We start from the raw sequence: 15,539 nt of genomic DNA on the forward strand, positions 1-15,539 counted from the left end.
TGGTGCACAATGTAAGAAAGGAATGCCAGGCAGATCTGCTGGCATAGGCATTTTGCAGTACCTTGGTTCTTATCTGCCAATGGCTCAGGTTGACTGCCCCTCTTATCTGCAATTCAGAAGCTAGAGCTTTGTCATCTGTAGAATAGACATTATAGAAAATCTGCAACAGTTGGATGACACTACTGGTTGTTGGCAAGGCCGTCAATTCCCTCAATTGTTACGTCTTTGGCTTTTTCCCAGCTAGCACTGTGATATTACGCAGCATATGATCAAAATAGGATTGCTGCCATCTTTGAGGTTAGCTTGGCCAGAACTTTTATTTTTTTCTCCCACTAAATGCCAAGCCATGCATTGCCAGTGTCACTATATGGTTGCAGCAGGGACTCACTGGTGGTTGTTCAGGTTCCAAACTGAAGCTCTTAAAAGATCTGCATGCAGGAGTGCTTTAAGTTTTAAATTGCATTTTAACTGCATGCTCTGGTGAGATACCGCGAAAGGGTCAAAGGTTATGTGAAGATTTAGCATGGATTGAGGATTAATTGTGGAACTGGCTTGCAGAATAAGATTTATAGCATCTGCCAATGAACTTAATATATGATATAGTTAGGTGGCCTTACTTGTCTTATTCTTTAATTTGTACCACTTTCTCCTACGTTTGTTTCCAGGTTCAGCAGATAATTGTAGACAGTATTTCTAAGCAACTACTTAACTATAAATGGTTGTGCTCTTTGAATTTTGAGCTTAATTTTGAGGCTATATTCTCAGGATTCAACAACTCTTCTCATTGTACTCCTTGAGCTAGACTCAAGCTGCTCAAGGAATGTAAATAACTTGAAATAGGCTGACCTTGTAGAGTCTGAAGCTCAGCTGCCCACTCTAGTTGTGCAAGTATGTTTGCACTGTAATCTCAGGGCTACTTTCTCCAGACCCATAGGTCGGGATTTTCCAGCCCCACTGCAGGTGGGACCCGCCGCGGGCAAGGCAGCAGCCCAGCCAGACAACCATTGACTTCCTGCGGAACAGGAAGACCCCGGCGGTGGGCAGATGTGGAAAATCCCACCGATAGAATTGGCCATCACAATTGCAAATGCCATACGAAAGCATGAGAATAAATGCTAAGCAGAGTCTGACCTGCTCTTCTGTGCTACTTGCCATTATGAAACAGATAAATGACTATACAGATGACCTGGCCATTAGGAATTAGTTTCTTAAACACATTTAACATTTTGTTAGTGTTGCTTTGCAAGTTTGTTTTATTGCTGTGTAAACAAGTGCTATCTGTAGTTTTATTTGTATGTAACTTTTGTTGCAATTTAGGCTTGAATTTTAATTTTTGCATTGAGAGACTTCTATTTACAATTCCTATTCCTGCAACAGTTTTGCTTCCAGCTGCTATTTCACCTGCATCAAACAAACAGGAAAGAATAGGGATTGTTTTGAGGGCATTAAAGGTATTTCCAGATTTGAAAGGAGATGTGAGAACAGTTGATGCGATGACTGGTTTCCAAAGCAAAAGTGATAGACGTGTTGCACCTTTGTGCACCTCAGATATCATGTTACACACCTGTCCTTTGCTCAGTTCCTGAACTTATTGATTAACATAGGCCTATCTGGGCATCTCATTAGAGGCCTGACTTTGCCTGTGCCATCTCATTGAGATGGAGCTTCAGCCAGCTTGCAAAACAGGACAGTTTTTCTTGTGATTGTGAAAGGCCAATAAAGCAATGGAAGCCTGATCTGCAAGAGGCAATGTGTTAGCACGTTCCCTATAAAAAGGGAAGAGCCTGACAGGGAACTGAATGTTTATGAGCTGGAAGGGTTTCCAAGTTTGGAAGTTGTGGCCAAGCAGCCAGTAGTTCTTCTTCTCAACCTGCACCACCACTTGTAATCCTCCTGCGGGGTGCACTTAGCCTCAGATAGCGTTGCCACTTCATGCGCACTAAATGCATTCTCCCTGTGTATGTAACTGTTGATGCTTGCTAAATTGAATGAAAAGGATTATGCAAGATGCTGTGAGGTTCTTGCTCCAGATGACTGGCAGTACTAAACACATTAATATTGCTTTTTCAGGCCTAAAGTGACAGAATGGCAGCTGGAGGTAAGATTTAGGGGGCAGAGTTTTCCATTCCTGCCAGCAGCAGATTTTAAGGCGGGCGGGAATGGAATATTCAGAGACTGGCCAAAAATTAGATTTCCACCGATAGGAAATCAGTTTGGAATTTTCTCCTCACCACTTTTATGGCGAGCTGATGGTGGGTCGCATTTCCTACTTATCCATGTCAGGAACACCATTTGCATGCATTACCTTGTACTCCAAGTCTTGTGCCATACCAGCGGGAAATTAGACCGGCCTAAATCACATTTGTAAATGAGTGGTGTGTAGCTGTCAGCCCTCACTTTGCTTGTGACTTTGAAGTGAGTGTAACATTCAAAACTTACCTGCAACAGCTCTGTTCCTATGGTGAGGTTGGAGGACGGAAGAAGGCTGGAGGCACAGGGGACAATGGGCTATGGTGGGGCTGGATAGAGGAACGATGGCAGGCAGAGGGGAGACACAGAGTGGGGAAGCTGGAGCCCAATATAGAAGACTAGAACACAGTCACAGAAGGTGGTTGAAGGGAATTGAACTGCATGAATGGGAGGGGATGCACGCAGACTCAGTGGGGGTGGGGTGGTGGGGTGTTCTGTTTGTCTGGCACATGAAGAATGGGTTGCACAGAGACTCAGAGTGGGGGGAGGAAGACTGTGCTGTCATCAGTAAAGAAGGAATGGGAGAGCTCACTGAAAGGCAGTCATAGTCCCTGGTCTTGGAGCTAAGATTTCAGGCTGAGAGATTAAAGGCAGTCCTGGGGCTTTGTGGACCTCAGACCTGGTGATTTGCAGGACATGCTACAGGGCTGTGCATGGCACGCACATTGTAGTCCCGCTCCAGAGACGGGCAAGGCTCAATTGGGATAAAGCAAAGCTTGGTGTGCAGGGCTTGGTGTTCATCATCTTCCAGTCGGTGGTCATGGAGATGTCTGGCTTGGTACTGCGCTGCAGATGGGATGGTCATGGTCAGGGATGCATCTGCAGCCTGTAAATGGGGAAAATGTAATAACAAGGGGGGTCATTCGAAGCTCTCCTGGTTGGTGGGTGGGGCGGGGCTCCTTGTGCATATGTAACCATGCACACAGCCTCAAGATGGAGTGGGTGATGTCCCCATGGGACATGGGGGCATCAACAGTGATAGGCTGAGGGGGGAGTGCTGGAATATCCACTACAATTATAATAGGATTCAGAGTCACTAGGGGAGGCTGGAGAATAACCAGAGGGAGGGCTACTTGCAAATCATGAGATTCTGGGAAGGTTTGAGGAACTCGAACACTGACAGGGTTTGGCGGGGGGGGGGGGTGGGGGGGGGGGGGGGGCAAAGTTGGTCCACCATCTTGTAACCCCGATTTTGTTGCACATTTTGAAAGCAAAACTGAAAAAGAATCTGCATAGGATGAGTTAGTGTGGAGTGCCCTTTCAGGGGGCACCCTCAAACTGCTTAGAGTCACAACATTCAAATAGAGACAGAGTTTAGAGAAAAGAGGATGGCTTCTTTGAGAAGGTACAATTAGAGCCATTGCCTTTTAGTGCACTTTATTGAGAGATGGCAGGAATCATTGGCTTCACAATACAGTCGCTCCATTTGAGCATTAACAGAGAAGAATGGGAGAATGTAAAATGCAGGCAACAGTTAAGAAAGCACAGATGCTGCATATCTGCATAAAACCTCTAATGTGCTTTCCCAAATTGGCATGGGTCACAGGCCAAAGAGATCCAATCATTGCTGAAGTGCAAGTTGAGCTTGATCAGTATACCAGATCAGAGATTGCAGGTGTCACTTTGGTTAGGTTGCACGTTTCACAAATGCATCCAAATCTCTTTCAAACTCTTGTAGGATTGAGATGTCAAGTATCAGGGTTGGCATCTTGGTCATATAGGTCTGTGAGCTTGCGCCTCAGCTGCAAGGCTGTATCAATGGAAAGCTAGTAGCACAGACACAGCTCCAGGGCATGACATTGGCTTTCTGCTTGCGAGATGGAGGTCTACTATATTTGCCAAGTGTTCATTAATCGGTTGCATGTATCAGTCCCCCAGGAGAAGGATGATTGAATAATGGAGCCTGTGCTCAATGCTGCCTTCTTGATGGCAGTGATCTGATTGAGGAGGAGGCGAAGGGCCCGGCACCGCACAATGCAGCTTCGAGAGGAGGCCAGGTCTGAGGTCCATAGTCCAGGAGAGCCCCAGCAACACCCAGAGGATGAGAAGGTTAGACCCATCACACGGGCGCGACTCGCATGACCAAGGGTCTACCGAAGAAGACTCTCCTATGTGGTGATGAGCGAAAGACAATGCCCTGCACATCTGTGCTTGCCAAGAGATGTGGTGGATCATAACTGCCACATTCTGTGGGAGGGGCTAACGCCCCATGGACTGGGATGACATCCCCTGCCAATGGCCCTGAAGGTCACCACTGCACTCAATGTTTTTACCTGTGGATCGTTCCAGGGACCGTTCCAGCATCTCATAGTCCTCAGCAAATAAATGTATTAGGGAGGTGACAGATGCCCTCCTTCAGCATTATGTGAAGTTCACACTTGATGAAGCTAGTCAGGCTGATAGATTTCTGGGTTTTGCAGCTACCTCAGGATTCCCTAGAGTAAAGGGTACAATCGATTGCAGATATATGGCACTGACAGCTCCATGGCAGCAACCCCAGATATTCATTAACAGGAAAGGATTCCACCTCCTGAACGTTCAGCTGGCGTGCGATCATCATGCACGTTTGTGCCAGGTACCCTGGGAGTCCCCATGACTCATACATCCTGAGTCACTCCCAGATGCCTCACGTATTTGAAGAGCCAAAGCGCTTTACAGAGCTGGCTGCTTTGGGATAAGGGTTACCCGCTGAAACAATGGCTCATGACACCAGTGCCTGTCCTCAAGGTGCCTCAGAGGAGACATACAACACATCGCATAGCTTGATCCATCATCGAACAGACCATTGGCAGCCTGAAGTTGCACTGCCGAAGTTTGAACCACTCAGGCGGTGCTTTGCAGTACTCTCCACAGAGAGTGTCCCACAAAATCATGGCCTGTTGCGCCCTTCACAACCTGGCTGTTCAAAGTGGGGATCCCTTGCCAGGGGGAGATGTGGAGGAGGCTGAGAACTCCTCGGACGATGAAGAGCAGGAAGGGCAGGAACCTAAAGAGGGAGAAGAGGGTCAACTTCCACGTGAGGATGCCATTGAAGAAGAACAACATGGATGACGTGCCTGTGTCACACTGATAGCCACAACATTCCAGGAGGCATAAGGTGCAGGCAAAGGGACACAGCCAATGCCGTCTGTGCTAACAGAAATTTTGGGTGCTTGTGATAAAGGGGTGGCAATAATCATGGGTGACTTTAATCTACATATAAACTGGAAAAATCAGATTGACAGTCGTAGCCTGGATGAGGAGTTCATAGAATGCTTTTGAGATAGTTTCTTAGAGCTGCACATTCTGGAACCAATCAGAGAGCAGGTTATAGTAGACTTGGTATTGTGTAATGTAACAGGATTAATTAATGACCTCAGATTTAAGGCACCCCTAGGTAGCGACGACCACAATATGATTGAATTTGCATCCAGCTTCAAAGGGAGAAGAGTGTGTCCAAGACTAATAGTTTAAATTGAAATAAGGGCAACCATGTGGGCATGAAAGCTGAGCTAGCTGAAGTGAACTGGGATATTAAGCTGGGGGATAGATCAATATAGAAGCAGTGGCAGATACTTAAGTAGATATTTCAGAATATTCAGAATAAGCATATTTCTACTATAAAGAAAAATTAAGGCAGGACCCACATCCGTGGTTAACTAAAGAATTTAGGGAAGGGATCAAACTTGAGGAAAAAGCATATGACTGTGCAAAGAGTGTGGCAGGTCAGATGGTTGGTCAGAATATAAAGAATGGAGAAAATGACTAAAAGATTAATCAGGAGAAAGAAATTAGAGTATGAGAGGAAGCTAGCTAGAATGTAAAAACAGTTAGCAAGAGCTCCTACAGGTACTTAAACAGGAAAAATGTAGGTAAATGAGTGTTGGTCCTCTAGAGAAAGAGAATGGCAAGTTAATAAGGAAATGGCGGGTGAAATGAACAAATATGTTTCTTCTATCTTCACTACAGAGACTACAAAAAAAAATTCCAGTAATAGCTGTAAATCAGGAGGTGGATGGGAGAGGGGAACTTGGTGAAATTACAATCACTAGAGAAGCAGTACTGAGCAAACTGATGGAGTTGCGGGCTGACAAGTCTCCGGGTCCAGATGGACTTCATCTTAGAGTCTTAAAAGAGATGGCTAATGAGGTAGTAGGTGCATAGATTTTAATTTTCCAAAATTCCCGACATTTTGGAAAGGTTCCATCAGACTGGAAGATAGCAAATATAGCCCCTCTATTCAAGAAGGGAGGGAAGTAGAAAACAAAAAACTATAGGCCAGTTAGCTTGATGTCTATCATGGGGAATGTGTTAGAATCGATTATCAAAGAGGATATAACTGGGCACTTAGAGAAACTCAAGGTAATCGGGAAGAGTCAGCATGGTTTTATGAAAGGGAAATCATGTTTAACCAGTTTATTAGAGTTCTTTGAAGGAGTAGCATGTGCTATAGTTAGAGGGGAGCCTGCAGACGTACTGCACTTGGATTTCCAGCAAGCATTTGTAAGGTGCCACATCAAAGGTTATTGTGGAAAATATGGTGTAGGGCATAACCTGTTAGCCTGGATAGAAGATTGGCTGGCTGGTGGAAAACGGAGGGTATGCATAAATGGGTCTTTGTCTGATTGGCAGGATGTGACGAGTGGACTCCTGAAGGGGTCAGTGCTGGGGCCTCAACTTTTTACAACTTTCATCAATAACTTAGCTGAGGGGAGCAAAGGCATGGTAGCTAAATTTGCAGATGACACAAAGGAGGAATTTCTTCTCTCAGAGGGTAATAAATCTGTTTAATTCCTTACCACAGTGGGCTGTAGTGCCTGGGTCATTAAGCATAATCAAGGCTGAGATATACAGATTTTTAATTATGGGGAAAAGACAGGAAAGTAGAGTTGAGGATTATCAGATCAGCCATGATCTCATTGAATGGCGAAGTAGGGTCAATGGCCAACATCTGCTCCTACGTCTTATGATCTTATGGTCTTATATAACACAAAGATAGGTCAGAAAGTATGTTGTGAAGAAGACATAAGGAGTTTTCAGATGGATCGTAGGCAAAAATCTGGCAGATGGAGTGTAATGTGGGACAATGACAAGGCGGACGTGGAAAGGATGTTTCCTCTTGTGGTTGAGTCTAGAACTAGGGGGCACTGTTTTAAAATTAGGGGTCACCGTTTTTTGGACAGAGATGAGGAGAAACTTTTTCTCTCAGAGGGTTGGAACTCTCTGTCTCAGAAGGCAGTGGAAGCAGGATCAATGAATATTTTTCAAGCAGAGATAGAAAGATTCTTATTAGCCAAGGGAAAATGGTTGGAGCGACCATCATGGCTGCAGGTCTTGTGCTTTGGACCTACGAATAAAGACAGCTTTCTACCAATGAAGGCAGCCATCTCATTTTGAGAAACAATTACAGCTAATCCTCCAAGGCTGGTGAGCACGTCTAACTCCATCTTATTTTGGAAGGCGGAGAAGTTACTGATGCATTTTGCAGACACTTCCAGTAAAGAGCTTGACACATCTCCCTGACATAACACAAAGTTCCAGTAGCTATCATGACTCAGTTACACATCACGTGAATGTGAGGCTCACAAAGGGTGACAAACACTAAGCGGGATCATGGCTCACCCTCGCAATAAGAGGGCACATGGATGCATATGCACAATGCTTTCAAATGAAGAGACCATTCTCATGAAGAGCAAATGTATTTACAGAGCTGCATGATATTAGCAGTGATTGTACACCCATGACCCAGAAGCGATGTCAAAGTTTCTTAATTTTTCTAACCCTACCATTACATCTTGGTGCATCCCCAACATCCACAGTGGAGGTGGAGGCAACCTGCTGACTGATTCGGCATGTTGTCTGTAATGACTTTGGTGGACGTCCTCTCGAGGGCCAAAACTTGAAGGGCCCCGGCCTGCTGCTGTGGGGCAGGTGCATCCTCCTCGGTCTCTACAGCTGGAGGTGATGGGGTCACAGGCAGAGGGGATTGGGATCGGTTGGACATTCTCAGAGTCACCGGGTGGCCCCGGGATCTTGAGCTGCTAGTCCTCCTCCCCGTGGGTGCCCAAGAGCCCCTGCCTGACTCCCTGAGGAGAAGGGTCTCCTGGAGAGAGGTTAGGGTGCCCCACGCCCTTCTCTCCTAGCCACTGATGGATCCCACCAATGCCTACAGTAGTAGAGTGCAGGCAGGATCTGCTGGACCAAGGTCTCCATGGTGGTCACTACCGCTCCCATGGAGATCTCGAGTCACTCACATATCGGAGCCACATCGTCAGAGAGAATGCATACCGACTCCTCCATCCTTCCCTCTAGTCTGTTGACTGCCTTTTGCAACTCTACCTGATTTTTCGCCACCTGTTGTTGCATCTCCAGCATACGTGAGATGGTTGTTCCCAGGGGCTCATTAGACCCTGTGACCCAGGGTGTCTGTCTCTGCACTGGTGCAGGGTGCATGTGAATGCAGTGATGTGTGTTCTTCATAATGAATTGAACATCCACAACTCCATACCACTAATCACACTTGGAGGAAAGCTTGGGCAGAAAAAACCCTTCTAAATAAAAACATTGGGTGGAAATTTCCGTGCCTGCTGATGTCGGGCGTCATGACGGGCATGAGCGGGCAATATGGCAGGAAGGTCAAAAATTGCTTTCATGACATTGTGAAACCAGTTTGCAAATGTCCTCTCTGCCCTTCAGTGGCAGGCCACGTTTCCCACTGCTGCACGTCAGGAACTTCTTTGTACTACATCAGCATATTATTATAAGTCCAGCTCACCAGAATCACCCCTCCACACTGGATCATCCAAGCATGCGGGTGTGATTGCATGCTGACATGTTTCACAACAACATTTATATGGCATGCACCTGGTAGCTGCATTTAGAGGGGAACTCAGAGGTGAGTACACAGTAATATTGCATAGTGCTTGTGAGGGTCACCTGTTGGACTTCAAGCTTGAGGCGCTGCACATTCAAGCAAAGTCACAGGCAAGACACATTTTCCCGCCAGGCTGACATTGTGGTGCCAGGGCAAGGGCTGCACTGTGGTTGAGGTGAGTTGGGTGGGGGGGAGGGGACAAGGGCTGCACTGCGGTTGATGGTAGCGCATAAGCATGTGCAGGGTGTCGGGGGTGGAAGTGGCCATGCACTAGGGAAACCTTACAAATAGTGACCATTCCTCCACAGCTGAAACAGTTCAGTCGCAGGCACATTGACATGCATGAAGTCGAGCTTATCTGCCCGCTCAAGCAACGCAGAGGCCTGAAAGTGCCACCAAATGCTGCAGAGCTTTTCAACCCTCAAGCACAGACTGTAAACTAATATGCATTTTAGTGGACTGCAGAACAATTGGATGACTTAGCATGCTCTACAATCTCCTTGTGAAAGCTGGCCATGGAGCAGTCACTGGTGGAGATGCTCACAGCCCCTTTGCAATGTCATCATCCCGGTTTGGATCAGTCTCCCCTATAGTTCAAGCTAACAATGCAGCCTTGAAGTGCGGGTTAGGAGAATGCCTGTGCCTGAGCTGAGAGCACAGCATGCAGGCCAATGGGCAAAGCTGCTGCCAATTGGTCAGGTGGAGTGGGGCCGTTGTGGGCGGGGTTTCGGGCAGCCATGCAGCACACTAAACTATCGCCGTCTAGGTAGTGGCCAGCACTCTCTGGGATGCATTAAGGGACCTTCAGACTTAACCAAGAGAGGTTCTTAGTACACCCATACTAACGACACTCTCTGTGTTTCATCCTGTAGGAGGAGTACATCAGGAGAATGGAGCCTAGTGACCTAGCTGCATGCCTCATGGCTTACAGGGAGCAGAGACAAAGGATAGGAGAGTGATGGAGGTGCCTGGCAGGACAGAGGGAGGAGCAGCAACCTCAGGAAGAAGGGGCAGCTGGGGCTCCCGCACATGCCACTGAAGAGCCACAGTGAGCTGTCGCTGGTCGGCTCCCAGCTTGGCCCAGGGTCTACAGGCGGTGCTTGTCATTCCTGCAGATGACCAAGAACCGATGTCGCCGCTTGTCAACGGAACTGGTTGGTTACATCTGCTATCTGTGCAGGATTTGGCACCACAGGCACATGGAGGGCATCCACTGCCAATGGCTGTGAAAGTGACTGCGCGCTTAATTTCTATGCCATTGGCTCCTTCCAGGGTTCCACAGGTGACTTCTGTGGAATATTGCAAGCTTCCACACACAAATGCATCCAGGAGATCACGGACACCATCTTCGCAAAGGCACACAACTTTGCCTGGGGTTAGGAAAGAAGGATGCAAGAGATCTGAGCCTTTCAAGTTTCCCACAAGTACCATCGACTTGGTTCTCAGATCTCTGTGGCAACAAGCAGTCAACTGCATCAACTGTAAGGGTTTCCACTTGTGGAATATTTAGCTGGAGTGCAACCACCACAAACACATCCTCCAGGTCTGCGCACAGTTCCCAGGGAGTGTTGACAACTCCTACATTCTCAGTCAGTCACAGATCCATGGCATCTTCCAGGGTCCACAAAGGCTGCAGGGTTGGCTTCTTGGGGACAAGGGCTACCCACAAAGAGCGTGGCTGATGACACCCATGCAGTGGCCTCAGTCTGCAGCAGAGAAGGTATAACAAGGCTCACGCTACAATTCATGGAGCAACCCTTCAGGGTGTTGAAAATGAGATTCCGGTGCTGGGAGCGGTCTGGAGAAGCCCTGCAATGTATTCCACAGAGGGTGTCACGCATCGTCGATGCCTGCTGTGCCCTTCACAACCTGGTGCTGCAACGGGGGAAGCGAGCTGGCTGAGGTGGGGAGGGTGGAGTTGGATGTCTTCTCCAATGAGGAGAACGCCAATGAGGATGAGGATGAGGCGATCCTCAAAGACAGCAATAATGGAAATGGGGCCATTGCACTGGCCAGACGAGGCAGGCACACTTGGGAGGCCCTCATAGCTGCTAGATTTGTGGAGGATGTTGATGACATGCCGTGAGGAAACACCGTAGATCCTCAGATTGCATCTATGAACGTTTGACTCCTGTCTGGCTGATGGCAGCGCATATACCCTCTGTGATAAGGCTCCTGTCATGGAGACACAGCGGATGCCCATAGTCCCTACATTCCAGAAAGATGATGATGACATGCAGTGGGGACACTCCAGAGATCCTCACATAGCTTAATGTGAATGGCTGACTCCTGTCTGGCTGATGGTATCTCACTTGTGCTCTGTGAATGGGGTCATGTTATGGAGCTGCAGCCGGGAAACTTTCACTTCTCCTGATCCTGTGTCAGCCTTCATAAGCTAAACCCTTCAGGCCACACTGTAACTGGACACGGATGCTGATGAGATGGCGGGGGGTGGGGGGGTGGTGGGGGCTGGTGGGGGCAGCCACACTTCAAAGGTGCTGAGAGCATACAGGGAACTCTGTGCTGCCGGCCCAGGACATGCTGGCTACAATGATAAGCCCCATCGAAGTGGCAGGCATGACTGATGTGTCCAGTGACAGTGAAGGTGCACTATCAACGTACTGGGAAACTTGCACAAAGCACAGGGAAGAGGCCCTGGACTGAGACACCTGCCTTTATCTTGTGCAGCAATTAAGGTTTCACATCTGAGTGACACAAACACTGCTGATCAGAACAAGGAGCCAGAGGCAAGGAGACATTTTGGGAGTTTAGTAACAAAGTGACGCTATATACAAATGATTAACACCGGTGCCCAGGATGTGCACCTTCCTAACCCTGTCGCTATGTCTTGGTGCTCCCCCGACAACCGCAGTGGAGATGAAGGCAGCCTGCTGATGGCTACAACCTGTATGTGATGAACTTAATGGACGTCCTCTGGAGGGCTGAGACTTGGAGGGTTCCGGCCTGCTTTCAGGGTCCTGGCAATGGCACCCTCCTAGTCCGGTGGAGCTAGAGCTGGTGGGGTCACAGGAAGAGGGGAATCGGATGGGCCAGACACTCCCAGAGTCATCTGTGTGGATGGTCCTGGGGCATGGGTCCTGGGTTGTGCAACTGCTGATCCTCCTCCCTATGGGTGCCCGAGGACCCCTGTCTGAATTCAGAAGAAGGGGCAGCTGAAGGGATAGTGAGTTGTCCCGTACCCCTCTCGTGTTGACACTGATAGAGGCCAACTATGGCACCAGCAATGGAGTTCAGCCACGAAGCAGTGCAGGACCAATGTCCTAGTCCTGAACGAAGATCTCCATGGTGGCCGCCACCCTACCAGTGTTGACCTTGGTACGTTGGCATGCCAGCGCTATCACCTCAGCCTGAATGTGGACAGACTCCTCCATCATGCCTTGCAATCTGAGGAGTGCAGTTGTCATCCCTTTCTGATGTTCCTGAGCTTGCCTTTGCAGCTCCAGCAACTGTGACATGACTGGGCCCAGAGGTTCATCATCCGAATCGGACTTAGCAAAATTCTAGCCTCCAGCAGTCTTCCGAGTACTGCAAACTTGGGAAGTCCCTGCCGCTGCCTGCAGTGGATCAGACAGCGTGATGTGCTCACCAGATTGTGACTAGGAGGCTACTCTGAAGCTAGGTCCCACCAAGCTGTGTGTCTCTGAGCTGGTGGAGGGTGTGGGTCTTTAATTAAGATTTCAGCAGATTCCTCTTCAGAGATTCTATCGCTGCTTGAGTTGAGGCCCTGGGTCATGGACTTCCTCAGCTGTTTCCCAGGTATGCCTGCAAAAGCAAGGCGAGATAATTAGTGCAGTGGCCTGTAAAACAGGACATATCACTCACAGCATGGTTGCCTGATGTATGTTGCACTGCTGAATCCTCACCTGGTGGAGCACCATCAACTTCACCATCAGCACAGCTGCGATTCAGATCACTGCAGGCCAGCTAGATGACTCGATTTTCAAAGTCTGTGAGGACCACGGCATTCCTCCACCAGACTGTGACCTCTCCCTCTTGTTGTGTGCCAGCTTGTCCTGCATGAATACAGATGGAGAGAGTATAAGCAGGATGCCTGCCAGGCCAGGTGATAAGTATGCCTTGCCTGGGTGGGTGGTGAGTGGTGCCATGGGCAGGATGAGGATGATGAAGGTATGTGTGAGAGAGTGAATGGTGATGTCCCTTGAACTGGCAGTGAGTGAGATCCCTGTGGATGTGTGGTGGGTTTGTGAGTGTGTGATGAGAAGAGTGACTTACCTTGGTGGAACAGAGGAGATCATTTATCCTCTTTCAGCCCTGAGTGGCTGTCGTCTTTTGCAGGTCATTGGCGCTGACCACCATTGCCACCACCTCCAAGCGGGATTGGTGATGTTGCTGTCCCTTCTGTGACCAGAGTGGGAGTAGAGGATATCATGGCGGACCTCCACGACCTCCAACGCATCACCGAATCAAGGGGCTGTGGTCTTGTTACCTTTTGAGGCCATGTCTCCTCCTCCGCAGTCCTGGGCTAGAAGCACTGAGAAGTATGTGCGTGGCTGCACTTTGAATATGGCACCCAGTGTGTTTCTGTGGCGAGGTGATGGCGGAGGAAGCGAATGAGAGACTGCCCGCCAGCGACCTGCCGTATTTCGCAGGAATGCACGATTAATCAGGCAGATTAGTATGATATGGCGTGAAAAGCCGCCATTGCAGCCGACTAGTAAAACGTTCTTTTTCCCGCCTGCTACTACACAGTGCAAATCTGGGATGATTCCACCCATTGTCTCCAACCCAACATCTCAATAATCAGCCTTCCATCTCCCCCAGAGTATGTGGACAATGCTCAGTACAATACAGACTGGACATGGCTGATGTGGCCACCTGATGGTACAAGTAACACCTTAAAACCTCACCTGGCTGTGACTGCGGAAACCCTGGCCAAACCATGGAGCACATAATAACATCTTGCCCCCGACTCAAGTTTGAAGGGGGCATCCTGGAGTTACACTTGCTCTCCAGCAGGGCCTTGAGGGAACTTGACATTAAAACTGTGATGACAGCTTCTGCTCCTAAAGCCAGACGAAGGAAGAAAATATGAAGGAGCAAGAAAGCGTTAAATTTCTATGGCAATTGGGAGAAGAATTCTGCTGCTGTTATCAGGAGGGTATGGTTGGATATAGCTGAGGAGCTGAGTTTTAAGAACATTGTGCTCCTATCTTGGATGCGGTGCAGGAAGCAGATAATGTGATCCCTAGGTCAGAAAAAGTGAGTACACTTGCTGATTCAGGTATGAGTCAGCTGTGGCATAAATCACGCCCTTCCCCCACTCTGCCTTGCCTATAGTATTGACCATCATATTACTCCTATCACTCACTCAACTTTCAGCAACATCCAGCCTTCACTTTCAATGCACTTTATCACGTGCCATGTGCCCATCAACCACTGCCACTCATCCCAAACCTTGTGCAATGTGATGCATCTGTCTCATAGTCACCCTCACCAAACGTACAACATCAAAAGGCTGAATCCTTCCGCAACTCACAAGTCCAACGTGAGGAACTTTTCAAATTGTGATTGTGGCCATCCAAAGCAGACCATCGCCTATGAACTGCGATCCTACCCTGAGAGACCCATTCTTGGTGGCATCACAGCCACCACTGCATCAACTGAAGCCACTGAATGGTTGTTAACCTTGACATTGAACTATAGGTGCTTCCCCAGCCATACAAATAAAAGAAAGTAACTCACAGACCTATTCTTCTCTTTGCAGAAGCTCTGGAGGTGATCTGCCACAAATTGTGCAGTTGACAGGTGCAGAGAAGGGGGTCCATGGGGATAAATGGCACATATGCCCCCCTGTCAATAGGATATGGAGAGACAGAGACCTCACAGATGGCTGGTAACAGAATTAAAAATATCTCTGGCACACATATGCTGAATTTATTTTTTAAATGGCTGAACTATGAGAAGGTGGCTGTCAAGATTGTTTCTTTTCCAAGACTAATTCACATTAGTTTCTAATGTCTTCCAAGGTCTTCATGCATCGACCAAGGGCAGGATCGTCCCAAATTTGCACCAAGTGCAGTAGTGGGCGGGACATTTTACCCACTGGCTGTAATGGCGGGTTTTCAAGCCGTATCGTCCCAATCCCGACTCATTAATTATGCATTCCTGGGAAACATGCTGGGTTGCTGGTAGGGCGTCCTCTGATTCACCTGCCCCACCATCACCTCAGGCCTTCAGTAAACAGGGCACCATATTTAAAGGCTGACCCTGCAAGGGGCAGGAAGGGATAGGAAGCTTCAAGGGATGAGAAGCTGCTGGGAACTAATGGCTGCCAAAGAGAGGAAACATGTTGTCCCCAGATTTAGTGACACTTCCTTGAAGTGTGTACTGGATGCAGTGGAGACCTGCTGCTGTATCCTCTATCCCAGCTATGGACAAAGGACACCAAGCAAGG

This window comes from Carcharodon carcharias, chromosome 20 (assembly GCF_017639515.1).
Source record: "Carcharodon carcharias isolate sCarCar2 chromosome 20, sCarCar2.pri, whole genome shotgun sequence".
Lineage (NCBI taxonomy): Eukaryota > Metazoa > Chordata > Chondrichthyes > Lamniformes > Lamnidae > Carcharodon > Carcharodon carcharias.